Raw genomic sequence first — 12,205 nt, 5'->3', positions numbered from 1 at the left:
ATGAACAGCAGTTCAGATTATCTGAGATTATGATGCAGTTATAATCTGCCATCCACGATGAGTTGCCTGCCAGACATGCTGAGATCTGACTGGAAACAAGAGTGGCTGTAGGAGGAATATTAGGTAGGTATAAAGGTATTATAAAATCGGTATTGGTATAAAGTTATGAATGTTTGGTGCATATGCATCACAGTTGTCTTCTCCCCCCTATAGTATAGTGTTTGCTTAACCTATCTTTTATATTATTTGTATTTATTAAATAACTGCAGTGAATTTAAAAACAAGTTTTTCACCATTTAGTCATTGTCACAGCCTACAAGCCTGCAATCTGTATCAAAAGACAGCTACAAATCTGACAGATGGGTGAAAGATAACGCATAGTACTCTTAGTTTGACATCTTTTCAAACTGTTGTACATACAATGCCGTAAAATGTGCTTAAGGAAAAGTGCTAATACTATTCTGTATACATGTGTTTACAGACACCCACAATGTGCAAGTGCATGATTGACAGGCGAAAGAAAAAAACCCACCCTTCCCCTCCATCGAGCAGAACCAATTATGGACTATTTGCCTTCTGGCAACAAGGGTGAAATATTCTTGCTAAAAAATGTAAAACAAACATTAACGAAGGGGGAGTTCTGAAATGAAAATGCTATGGCATGTTTCTGCTTGCACAATTCATTTCTTGAAACTTCACTCGGTTGCATTTAATTTTTTTTGCTCTCGCAGGCATTCAAATGAAGTAACATGGATTAAGTGTGGGGTTGTGGTATGTGTGGTTGAGCTTATAATGTGTGTGATATAGATCACCATAGATATAAAAGCTCAGCTAATGACAAACATGACTAGCCACAAATTCCTCGATCTCATATTCACTCTTTTTTATTCTCATTATAGTGAGAAGTTGCTAACAGCCTGTTACAGGATCTGAGATGCTGTCATGCTATTCTTGTTTGCTATGCTAAAACAGGCATCACCCATTTACATGCCATTACACTGGTATAATGTAACCATTGCTTTCTAGTCATAATGACAGCTGTAAATGAACCCTGGTGTTAACAGCAGCTCTACAAAAGACCACCCTTGTGAATCCAGTATTACCTTTCAGTGTGTTCGTTCTCAGTGGTTAACTTTTGTCATAAATTACAATGTTAAAGAAAAACATTATGTAAGAGGATTATTAAATGTGCTCATTTTACTTTGGCCCACGATAAAGGATAAATTGTTAACGTCTATGACTGAATCATACATTTCTTTTTATTTAAATTCATTAAATTTGATCTCATTTTAATTTATTCAAATGATTACATTTAATGGTAGTCTGGCAAGTGGCAAAGCCTCTTGCAGATTATAGAAGTGCAAAGTGTTAGAGAATTGGAAAAAAGTATGACATAAATAAAAAGCAAAAGTACTATCAAAATATAGAAAGTAAAATAAAGATATACAAATTTTAACATTTATAAAAGTGCTTACAGAGAGTAAAAAAATGCAATACTAAAATCCTAAATAGAATGCAATTAATTTATCCAGGTTGAAGAGGAGCCTAGAGATGCACTGGATTTAAATAATTTTTTTTTAATTGAAATAGAATAGAGGGCCTTGTTTATTACTTAACAAATCCTGGTTGTAGAAAGGGACAGAAATAAGAACGAGACCTGCCAAAGCCTTATAAATTAAACACGTGGATATTATAAAAAAACCTGTACTGAAGTCAAATTGGTGCAGATTAAAAAGATTTGTAATTTGTTTAGATATTTAACTGGTATAGCAAGATGGTAAAAAAGTGGCATGCATTTGTAATGCATTTTGTTCTTTATAAGATAGTGGTAGTATAGTGATTAAGTCTCTGGCTTACTGGTCGGAAGGTCTTGGGTTCAAGCCCCAGAATTGCCAAACTGCCACTCCTGGGCTCTTGAGTAAGGCCCTTAGTCCTCTGTGCTTTAGGGATGCTGTATCATGGCTGATCTCAGCTTCTTTACATTAAAGCTGACAGACAGAGAAAATTATACGGAGAGAAAATGAGAGAGAGAGAGAGAGAGAGAGAGAGAGAGAGAGAGAGAGAGAGAGAGAGAGATATGCTGGCACTTAAAAGTAGCTTTGGGTTCTTTAAATCAGGTGTAGTTGGATTTGGACAGGTGACTCGTTGGACAGGATCTGCAGGTATCGTTAGTCAACAGGGTACCGGTGGAAATTGGGCTACTGTTGGCTGAAGGAGAAGAAGGAGAGGAAGAAGACGTCTACAGAGACGGCAGTGTAGGAGAGTGGAGGGTTTTTTAAATGTTGGTACTATTACTGGTAAAGGGTGAGAGGTAGCTGATATGATGGAGAGGAGAAAGGTAGACATGGTGTGTGTTCAGGAGACCAAGTGGAAAGTAAGTAAAGCATGAGCATTGGAGGGGGGTTTAAACTGTTCTTTTATTATGTAGATGGAAAGAGAAATGGTGTAGAGGTGATACTGAAGGAAGAGTACAGTAAGAGTGTAGTGGAGGAGAAGAGAGTTTCTGATAGGGTGATGAACGTGAAGCTGGAAGTTGAAGGGATGATGATAAATATCATGGAGGAGAAGGAAAAAATCTGGAGTAAGTTAGATAAAGTGGTAGAAGGTGTACCAATAAAGAATGATTGATGCTTGGGGCAGACTTAAATGGGCATGTTGGTGAAGCAAACACAGGTGATGAGTATGTGATGGGTAGGTATGGTCTTAATGTGGAAGGGCAGTGATATACTTTGCTAAAAGTATGGAAATGGCAGTGGTGAACACTTTTTTTTAGGAAAAAGGAGGATCATAGCGTGAAATGTTAGGTGGACTATGTTCTATGTAGGAGATGCCACCTGAAGGAGATTGGAGACTGTAAGGTGTTGGCAGGGGACAGTGTAGCTAAACAGTATCGGATGATGGTGAAGAATAATAGAAGGAGAGTGAGGCATGAAAGAAGAATAAGATGGTGGAAACTGAAGAAGGAAGACTGTAGTATGAGATTCAGAGAAGAGGTCAGACAGGTGCTCGGTGGTGGTGAAGAGATGCTGGATGACTGGGCAACTACTGCAGGAGTGATAAGGAAGACAGATAGAAATGTACTTGGTGTAACATCTGGAAAGAGAAACAAAGAAAAAAGAAACAATGGAAAGAAATGTGGTGGTGGAATGAGGAAGTGCAAAAAAGCATAAGAAGAAAGAGGTTGGAGAGACAGGATTTGGATCGACAGAGAGATGAGAAAAGTAAGCAGGGGTACAAGAAGATAAAGCAGCAGGTGAAGAGGGATGTGGCAAAAGCCAAGGAAAAGATATATGAGGAGCTGAACGAGAAGTTGGACACTAAGAAAGGAGAAAAGGATTTGTACCGATTGGCCAGGCAGAGGGACCGAGCTGGGAAGGATGTGCTACAAGTTGGAGCAATAAAGGATGGAGATGGAAATGTGTTGACTGGTGAGGAGAGTGTGTTGAGAAGATGGAGGGAGTATTTTGAGCAGCTAATGAATGAGGAAAATGAGAGAGAGAGAGAGAGAGAGAGAGAGAGAGAGAGAGAGAGAGAGAGAGAGAGAGAGAAGGGTGGATGGTGTGGAGATGGTTAAGCAGTATGTAGATAGGATTAGTAAGGAGGAAGTGACAGCAGCGATTAAGAGGATGAAAAGTGGCAAGTCGGTTGGACCAGATGACATACCGGTAGAAGCATGGAGATGTTTAGTAGAGATGGCTCTAGAGTTTTTAACAAGATTGTTTAATAGGATTCTGGAAGGTGGGAGGATGCCTGAGTAATGAAGAAGGAGTGTGCTGGTACTGATCTTTAAGAATAAGGGAGATGTGCAGACCTGCAGTAACTACAGGGGAATTAAGTAGATCAGTCACACCATGAAGTTATGGGAAGTTGTATAAGTTTTGTATATTGTTTAATAACAATATAAGTATTGTTGTTACTGACACATTCAGGGGTGTAGCCATCATTTCAAAATTGAGAGAAACAGAAGTGTCAAATGTAATAATAATTAAAAAGAAAATTGGTATAATTTATAGGGTTTATTTTCTTTTACTCCTTGAAAACATGAACACAGGAATTTACATTGTTAAATGTAAATGTCGCCCAAATCCCCCAGGTATTCTACACCAGATCAAATGACCCCTAACCCACACAATAATGCAGTACTCCACACTAAGTTACCCTTCATCTTATAAAGCTTAACATAGACATGCCTTAAAATGAAGTTAGCTAGCACTGTTTAGCATGTCTAATTTCACAAAAAAAATTTCCAGGTATATATATATATATAACAATATATATAACAATATATATACACCAAAATATATATAACTCACATGGGATGCAGACAACATTAGGTTGTAAACAGAGAAAACAATACATACCATTTCTTTCCAAAAAAAATTAAATGTGATATTGTTTATTATAATTACGAAAAAGTAAAGAATTTAATTTTATAGTTAAAAGTTATTTTATCTTGATACATTTGCATTCATTAATCCACAACTGATCCCACAAAAAATACAACTGATGGTCGTATTGTTGAAATTTTGTGTTTGTGTTGAGAATATATGACGATATCATTAAAAGAGAATCGGTGGCGGGTTCACTTAAGTTTTAGCTGGTGTCTTCACCATAGCAATGGTCGATAAGACTCATGGTAGGTACTGTAGGATTTACTGCTAGATTTAACATACCTAACCAATCGAACAATAGTATTTTTCAAAATAGTAACAGCTAAATTAAGAAGCGATGGCAAAATGAAAATCCCCTTATTAAATGTTGAGTAATAGTGCTTGAAGAATATTTAAAATCTAAGTAACAAATGAGAAAAACAAAACAAAACCATACAGCGTCTGTGGCGCCCAGTGGCAGAAAAAAAATGTGGCGGAGGCACGAAAAATACATCGTATTGAAATACATTCGATGGAAAGTCGTGCTGAATGACACAAAAAAAAAGGGAATAGAGTCAATAGATTATAGATTATGGTATTGACTATATCACGAAATGGCGTGAGACTGGGTTGAATGTACATATGACAAATAAAAAAGACTCTTCATAATGTACTCTGTAAAATGGGGCAGAACCGGGAACAATAGTGATCCTGCCATATACATTTGTCAGCATATAAATAAATGATTGTATTTAAAATGTTTTAAACTAATGAAAACTGAAAAAAAATTGTGCCTCCATGCCTGGTTTTTGCCTTTATTCTCTAATTTCCTCCAAATGTCCAATACATGCTGGGATGTGGATAAGATATGCTCAATTCTCCCTAAGTGTTATTTAGTGTTTTATTACATTCTATCACACTGTACCTAGTATTACTGGAAATGGATCCATATCTTCCACTATGCTGACCAGGAAAAGCAGTTACTGAAAGTCAGTGTGTGAACAACATTGTGTGTGAACAACAACCCTCAAATGTCACCTTTACTAACTAGTAGGAAATAATAAAATTTTTTTAATTTTATATACATCTTAAAAAATGGGAGTGATATAAATGACCCCAATACAATGCAGCTTTAATCCAAATCCGACACAGTCAAAATACAACACAACCAGACATAATACTGTGTGCATCCAAATATTTTAGCTGCTTATTAACCTGCCAGTGTGTGTTTGCATTTTAATAGCTTAAGTTCTCTTTTCTCATGTTGTCAGTCCTTTGAAACAGCGTGGATTTGAAGTCAGTCCCTGTCAGTCAAACCCCTATTTAGCCTATTTAAAGATCAGACAGAGAGGACACTGTTTATTATGAATGTCTTGGTAATCTTTAGTGATCCAGGTTTACTTCTGTATGGGGAGGGCATTTTTTAACTTGTATAGATTTAAAAAATGTGCTGAATCATTTGTCTTATTCTGCTCTTTTGTGCTGATGTGTACATTTTATCGTGAATTTGTCTTTGCCATGTGTTTGCATTAGAAGTGGCATAATTCTTTCGTAATTTAGAGCCATCTGTAGCTGCACAATACTGAACTGAACAAACAACTTAGAAAGGTTGGGAAAATCGCACTATTAGTCATTGCAAATGGACCATAATAGCACCTATTAAATGCACATAAAATGACGACTTCTCAAAGACCATCTTTGTGCGCAGTTAACTTCTGTCACACCAGCAGCCTGCGCCAACTTCACTGCAAATGCTTGAAATTACCTGAACTCAATCTTTTTCAAAGTACTTCCACACCAGCTCGGTATTTCACAGAATGATTGTTGTCATAACAGCCTCTAGGCGTTTTGTGTGCTTTTTTCCTTTCTTCACTTCAATACAATTTTAAAAGGATGTGAGCTTTCTTGAAAGCTCACATCCTATATTAAATACAAACCACTCTCCTATTGTGTGGTGGTATTTACATATGCATGTACTGTAGCAGAAACATAAACATTCATTACATGTTTCATTAGCTTTTATTTATCGTCATATAATCCCCAAACCTGAATAAATGAGGACTTTACTAAGTTCAGTATGCTGACAGCAAGCTGGAAGTACACTATATTTCTCATTTTCTTGCCATTAATTATGGTGGATGATTGCTTGTGTCAGTTTAAAAGGTCACAGAACTAGATTGGGAACAAGTTTTAATGAATTCTAATGAATTCTAATGAATTCTTGCATCTCTTAATTATAAGCTCGTGATTATTGCAAGCTGCTGCTACAGTGTACAAATGAGGCAGGAATTTATTCATGTAATCACTTTTGCTTCTTAGCACGAAAAAATCCCAGGTTGGAAAACTCAAAAATGTGGAGCTGAACTGGGATATTCCGAAACATTTATTAGACTACTTTCAACAAGACTTGCATTATTTCCAAACTAAGTGCAGGGTTCATTATCTTCTCTTCCAGTGACTGCAGGTGAGTGAATCCCATTATTTCAGCCCTGCACCCTAGGTCCTTTTAAAAGCTATAATATTTTCCCCCTCATTGTTCTCAATTCCTATCACTGTTCCTTTATACTTAAATGATATAAAATACAGTTGTACAATTAGTTTTCCATATGCTAAGTTGTGTTATGTGATTTTGATGGGAATAAAGTTTAACAAAGTTGGTTCTATATGGAAAAATACCACACCAGGTCAAACATTCTCTTAGAGTGTGTGTGAGCATGCACAGGTACTGTGGGAATGGGAGCATATGTTTGATGGATCAGCCAGAAGTCCGGAGGTGTCGTCAGGGTCAAAAGGGGATAATGGTCCCACTTTTCCTGCTTTCTCCTGACCTCCCACGCTGCGTAATCTGAACAGGGCACTAGGGCTACGCAGTGAAAGTAAGTGGACCCCAGAGGCCAGCTCTGCCACACAGAGAGCTGGGCTGTGTGTGTATCAGTGTGGGTGTGTGTTTAGGCCTATTGGGAAAAACAAGTTGGGATAAAGTTGGTATTACAGTTTATTTTTTATCACTCAGTTGTTGTGCTATCTCTGCCACAATGTGTGTGTGTGTGTGTGTGTGTGTGTGTGTACAACCTTCCAGACTCCTTCCCTTTGTTTTGCCCAAAAAAATTGAAAAGCCTCACCACATCAGCTCATGAATCAACTCATCACATCTTGTATGATTTCTCTATAGCGACTTAAAAGTTTTTCCTTTTACAAACCATATAGCCTACAAACAGTGTTACAGCAACACCAATTTGTTTTCTATTCCTCGTAACCACCAGGACACATCTTAACTCATACGATTTCTACCTTGTATTATGTAAATGCTGCTAAATACTTTTGTTGTTCTTGTTTTTTTACATTTACTTTTTTCCTTTTTGCATTTACACACACTGCCACCATTCACAGGCACTACTGCACATACATACCATGAAAGATGCAGATACCACACTAGATGGTCTCTCTCCTTTTTAGTCCGGAGGATGTAGCTTCCTTGATTTCCAAAAAAATTTCCATTTTAAATTATCTTTGGCCCAGAGAAGATAGTGGTATTTCTGGATCATGTTCACATATGGCTTCTTATCATGATAAAGCATCAATGGATAGAATGGCAAACTGTTTTCACAGACAATGATTATGGGCTTCCAGTATTAATATTTACCCTTGCCCATTGAACACAGAGATTCCTTTAAGTTCTCTGAATCTTTTAAAGATATTGGGATTGTACAATTCTATTATAACTATTAAAACCGTTACAAAGTATATCAAGGTTTTTATTTTTTTTTTATTATAGCAGGGCTTATATGTTATATTTTCATGTTCAATGTAGACATTTCTATGGGTAGATTTGGATACATTCAGGAGATCTTTTATTGCCACATGTGATTTGGACAAATATGACAACGTCACAATACTTACACCATAAACTTTGTGTTTTTTAATTTAACAATGATACAGATTGCCTATGAAGAAGACATTAATAGATTATGACAAGGTTATCAATAAATAAAGAATTAACTTGTCAATTAATGCTGCTGTCACTGACCCAATCAGTTTACCAGTTTATAAATTGATCATCACATTACCTGTCCAAGGGAAATGTAGCTTATTGAGTGTCCTTCAACATCTCCAGTTACTCAATTTTTGGAAAGATATTTTGTTTTCTCTTTGAAATCTTTGCCATTGTGCATCTTTGCAGCAGATAATTGCAGCCTACAAAAAAGTCTATAGTAAATTCCTACATGTTTGCCTTTCCTAGCTTTGGGGCAGGTCTATCAAATGACTGACAGAAGTTACATAAACAGCAGCAAAATTTCTAATGTTTAAATCTGAACTCTTTTTTTTTCTTTTCTTTTCTTTTTCGGGGCCTCTTTTTCTCAGGCATACAACACATTGTTTCCAACAATTATGTTAGACAGCTCTTATATCACCAGTTCTGAAATTATACTTGCGAAAACACATTAACTATACTTATCTGAATCCAAGTTTGAGAGAAACTTCATGCATTGTTTAAGATTCTCTTTGTGAAGGCCCAACCATCTTCATGGACCATTATCACCCGTTTTCTGAGCTTTGAGTATGATATGACACTCTTAACCACAAGAATCAAGTTACAAGGCCATCTTTTACGCTGCGTTCTTCTGTCGACAAGTTGTGAAAAGTGCATAGCGTGTCTACAGCTGTCTTGATATAAATCAACTGTAGAAACCAGATCAGGCATTAGCAAGGGCACCACAAATGCCTCAGTCTGTGGTTTTCTCTTCTGCTGATATTAAAGAAGAAGAGTGTGATAAATTCCAGCAGATTATGTGTTATAATCTGGGATAAAGATGTGGTTCTCAGGCAGTTGCACTGCATATTTTTGTATTATGCCCCTTTTTACTGACTGAGGGTTGGATGTGCTCCAGTTGAGGTCACTAGTTTACATATGCGTTGCAGAATCAATAAAATGTGAAAAAAAAAATAATTAATTGTTAAATAAAGTAAATATATCAATAATAAATAAACAGAAAGGATAATAAAAATTAACTTGATGAACCTATATCACATAGCAAATGTATACATTTAGCCCACAAGACACAATTATAGCTGAATTAAATGTTTGTAATATTGGAGTTCAAAAGTTTTCATTCACATATTTCTTTATACATTTGTTGTATCAAGTTGTTCATCCAGGAACTGCACATTATTATTAGTTTTTCAGCAACTTTTGCATAGTTGATTCTCCAACAAAACAGCATGATCTTTTTACATTTTTGATAACTGTGGGATTCAAACACATCCATTATAAAAAGTGCAAACATTCACTGATTCTCAAAGAGGCAACATATGTTCAAATCAGGTCGGTGTAATTATTTAGTTTTCTGAGAAACATAAATATCTTTTTTAGCTTTTGAAGGGCAATACTTAAAAAAGTATTATTAAAAAATGTAATTAAATTAAAAATTAAATTAAAAATGTTATTATATATGTATTTATATAAGATCTATAAGATATATACAATCTATGTACAACATCATTAATTGGGGAAAAAATAATGTTTTAAGAAGGGTGGAAAGCACAAAAATTTGTAGTGTACAAGTTTTAAAGTTTTAACTGTACTACATATTCAAAGTAAATTGTTTAACAGTGCGTTTCTACTGCATTTGCTTTGGTTTTATTGCACCTTAACTTTCCCTAGATCTCAAAGTAAAAGCTTCCTTTACTGCTTTGTCCAGGGGCAGGGTCATATCCTACAGGTATTCCAAGCTATTAGATCGGTTCATTTACACAACCTATCCTTTGCTGTGCTGCCACATTTATACTGTCATCTAAAGTCTTTTATTATGTTCTCTTTTGTTTGAGTATAAAGCTCATCAGGCAGCTTCTGCATGAATAAGCCTGTTCTGACATGGGTGCCTGAAATTGCTCTGCACTTGGCAGCAATTTAGGTGTCAACTGTCGATGTCTGAGATTGCGCCAGGCACGGCAGAGGCCGTTAATTATTGCCATCATCCTTGCTGACATAGGAATATGCCTGAATTCAGCTTTTTTGTAGAATACTAATGTGTTTTACAGGTACAGTGCACATTTACTAAAGATTGCACAGACTCAGGTACAGACCTATAAGATGACAATGTATTTATTTTAGGATGTAAAGGTTTTTTTTGTTATAGAAATGTTGTTGCTTGATCATATTGGTCACATTAGGAATATTTTTTATTTCCCAAAAACTCAAAAAAAGTTTAGCACATCAAGGGCTGGAACACTGGGAACCTACAAAAACACATCTCATGTAATAGTTTTTCTTATTAAAAACACTCTGTGCAGCTGGAGACGGCTTCACATTAACGGCCTGAGGATCCATGAAATTACGGAGTAAAACAGATTTTTTGTCCTATCAGATTCCAGCCTCTATGTGCTGCCATGTCAATCTAATCTGCCCAGGGCATTCAAAGTCAGTACTGCTGGCCTTTTTACAATAGAGAATATTATCAATCAGATTTAAAATTGGTCAGTGTCACCATATTTCCGTCTTCTGATTGGTAGGTCAGAAGAAAACTGTTTGACTAGTACACATCAATAAATCTGAGTTAGACTTTTTTATGCGTACAGAGGAAGAGAAATTGATTTGGTTTCAGACATACTTAAAAATACATTTTCAAGAAAAGCTAATAAGTCCCTACTGAAGGCCCAGGTACCAAATGCAAATCTTTTTTTTTTCCTAATGAATATATATATATATATCTCAGTCATGTTTACATCGCTGACTCCCTCTGTCTCATCTACATTAGCCCCATACTTCTTCTGCCTTGCTCACTGTTAGCTTTATTAACTACCCTACGTCTGCGGTGTGTGATAACCAGGAAATAATACACCATTGGTAGACTGAAAAGGCTGTGCAAAGACAGGAAATAGGTTGAAGGAAAATTTTCACCAAACAGATTAAAACTAAAGTAATGAGTCTGGTTTGAAAATGTAAAAAGTAGAAAGTACAGATATTTGTGTACAAAATTTAATAAGTCAAAGAAAATAATTGTCAGAAAAATCTACTTAAGTACAGTAGATTCGTTACTTCCAACCATTGTTTCTCAGTAGGGACAAACTTACACTTATGAAGAACATTCTTATTTGTTCTTTATTACTGCATGAACTGTGTAAAGCTGTTTTTAGACAATGTTCATTGTTAAAAGTGCTATGCAAATAAAAAATTATAAGCAGCATTTTTCTCTTTCTCTGAATTTGTACTTTGCATTTAGTTCTCTACGAAGTTTTTTCATAAACTATGTCAAACTTTGGACAATTTTTGCGATTCTGTGTGAATTTAACAAACAACAACTTTTGTTGTAGAGTGAAAACTTTAACACTTTAACTTTAAAACATTAATCCCATGTACACGTTTCTCTCTCTCTCTCTGTCTCTCTGTCTCTCTCTCTCTCTCTCTCTCTCTCTCTCTCTCTGTCTTTGTGTGTGTGTGTGTGTGTGTGTTTGTGTGTGTGTGTGTGTGTGTGTGTGTGTGTGTGTGTGTGTGTGTGTGTGTGGGTGGGTGACAAGTCACAGTGCTTAATTGTTTACCTTGGGCAGTGATAGAGTAGGTGGATCACTTTTAACGGTCCAATTGCATCAATAACAACATCACTAATGACCACTGCACGCACACACACACACACACACACACACACACACACACATACAGACACACACACACATACAGACACACACACACACACACACACACACACACACACACACACACACACACACACACACACACTCACTCACACACACATACACACACACACACACACAAGGCTTATTTGACACATTTTCTCTTAAACACTGTATAATACTTTATACTTTAAAAAACTTTATAC

The sequence above is a fragment of the Silurus aristotelis genome, assembly GCF_946808225.1.
Source record: "Silurus aristotelis genome assembly, chromosome: 2".
Classification (NCBI taxonomy): Eukaryota; Metazoa; Chordata; class Actinopteri; order Siluriformes; family Siluridae; genus Silurus; species Silurus aristotelis.
This window is presented reverse-complemented; position numbering follows the sequence as displayed.